This window comes from Marmota marmota, unplaced genomic scaffold (assembly GCF_001458135.2).
Source record: "Marmota marmota marmota unplaced genomic scaffold, marMar, whole genome shotgun sequence".
Lineage (NCBI taxonomy): Eukaryota > Metazoa > Chordata > Mammalia > Rodentia > Sciuridae > Marmota > Marmota marmota.
In genome coordinates, this window is record NW_025999853.1 from 16888536 (window position 1) to 16891031 (window position 2496).

General features: G+C 38.2%; 1 long non-coding RNA gene across 1 annotated transcript in view; it reads left to right on the plus strand.

Annotated features, from left to right (window-relative positions):
* LOC125617055 overlaps positions 1-565 on the plus strand; it is a 5231-nt gene extending 4666 nt beyond the window's left edge. The window contains exon 2 of the long non-coding RNA XR_007347912.1: positions 358-565. This is a non-coding gene — a long non-coding RNA (uncharacterized LOC125617055). The remainder of the gene's footprint in view (positions 1-357) is intronic.
* The last annotated feature ends 1931 nt before the right edge of the window (positions 566-2496 follow it).

Sequence of the window (2496 nt, forward strand, 5' to 3'; positions counted from 1 at the left end):
TTGTTGCTTGATGGTCGAATCAGGGCATTTTCGTTTTTTTTTCTTCTTTCAATTTTTTTTTTTTTTTTTTTGCATAGTAGGTAAGCATTCTACTATAAATTTTAAATAACTTTTATTAGTTGTTAATCTCATACTGTGACTAAAAATTAAACTTGTATCATAGGTATGTATATATAGGAAAAATAACATAGTATATATAGTGTTCAGCACAGTTTCAAGCATCCCCTGGGGGTCTTGGAATGTATCACACAAAGATAAGGGAGACAACTATCCTAAAATTGCTGGCACAGTGTCTCCTGTTACACAGAATCTCCTTCAGGTCAATTCAGTAATTTTTTTTTTTTTTATTTTCTCCAGGACCCTGTCTTGTGCATGGCACCAGTAGATGTTTAGTAAATATGTGTTGAATATCTGAGTAAATAAACCAATGGATGTATAACTAAATAAATGAAAGAGATCAATATGAAGAAGGAGGTATGAATAATGCTAAGTTTCTAATCTGGGTTAATGTAGAAAACTGAAAATGAAGAATGAAGGAGTTCAATAAAGTTGTAAATTAAGTAGATTTTGTGTGTAACTTTTTTTCAAAGATAGCAACCCCCCACGAATAAAGCAGAGGATAATTGTCCATTAAAATACCACATTTATTTTATTATTATGAGTATACAGAAATTTGCTATAGAAAAAGACCCCAAACCAAGAAATAGAGCTTATTCCAAAACAGGGTTTATAAATCAGTTATCTAGAATTTAAAATACAATCTCTCTGAAAAGCAAATTAAAATTGGTGATTAGGAATCAATTTATCATGAAAGTTCATTTAATTTGTGATGTGCCTAGAAAGGTTTCATGTTTGATAGAAAACAGTACTACTCAATGCCATTGCCAATTAAGGGAAAAAACTAAATAGCAGTGAATGTGACCATCACTAATTTATTTATCTTGAATATTGACACTGGAGGAAAGACAGCTTTAACTTCAGCGGGATGAGAGAGAGCTCAGAGAGATGTTTGTGGAGATCAGAAAGAACGTCGGGTGGTTTCAGAAGCTCTTTAGTAATGTACAATTTCACTGCAAGACAGGATCTTTCCTTTGGGCTCACCAATGACTCACACAAAGGAAAGACAGTTTCTTGCAGTACTTGAAAAAACTGGAAGACAAGTAGGGTCAGAGTTAAAGAGGCTATGTGTGTCCTACACAATTTAGCTGAGGTCAAATTAGCCAAATTAGGGAAGAAAAAAGAAGGGACCAAGAATATATGGCATGGTACAAGTGGTGGGGATTTCTGTGGCTCACCAAATATTTTCTCCTCCTGGACACAAGGGAGGGTTGTGCCGCCTAACCCCCTCATAGTTGGACAGTGCCATTTTATAGTGTGCCAGCCAGTCAGCATGGGACAGTGGGACAGTGAGGGACATCTGAATGCTGGCAGGAGATCCTCTGGCTTCTTTTTCCCATCGGCTAGGCACCCCAGACCTGGAGGAGGTAGTTGCTTTATCAGCCTGTGTTCATTTTTTTTTTTTCTTTTTGGTACCAGGGATTGAACTCAGGAGTGCTTAATCATGAGCCACATCCCTAGCCCTTTTTTATATTTACAAAAAGAAAACTTAGGGGCTGGGGATGTGGCTCAAGTGGTAGCGCGCTCGCCTGGCATGCGTTTGGCCCAGGTTCGATCCTCAGCACCACATACAAAGATGTTGTGTCCGCCGAAAACTAAAAAATAAATATTAAAATTCTCTCTTAAAAAAAAAAGAAAAGAAAACTTAGGACCTCACTAAATTGCCAAGGCTGGCTTTGGACCTATGATCCTCCTGTCTCAGCCTCCTAAACTGCTGGGATTACAGAATTACAGGTGTGTGCCACAGTGCCCAGCCATCTGTCATTCTTGAGTGACAGATGTGAGTCATGCTGGTAACATATGAGAGACATGTAATAGATATAAGAACCTTAGTTATTTTAAGATACAAACCTTTGTTGCTTTAAGTCATCAAGTATTAGGGGATATTTGTTCTGCAGCATAATCCAACCTATTCTGACTGACACAAATTTATAAAGTTTACCTCCAAAGAAGAGAAGGGTGTGGCAGGGAAGACATTGATGGCTTTGGTTACACAGGTTAAAGTTGAAAAGGAAATGAGATGGGAGGAAAAGATACAAAGTCAGCTGTAAGAGAGTCATCCAAACTGAATATTTGACCTTTGGGCAGATCTTGTATTATTTCTGAAATCAAAGTCCTCATACTGTCATAATTAGAAATTTGGCAGACAGAATCTAAGCCTCTTAATATTAGCCATGTGAAGTGCTGGCGAGGATGTGGGGAAAAGGGTACACTTGTACATTGCTGGTGGGACTGCAGATTGGTGCAGCCAATTTGGAAAGCAGTATGGAGATTTCTTGGAAAGCTGGGAATGGAGCCACCATTTGACCCAGCTATTCCCCTTCTTGGTCTATTCCCTAAAGACCTAAAAAGAGCATGCTACAGGGACACTGCTACATC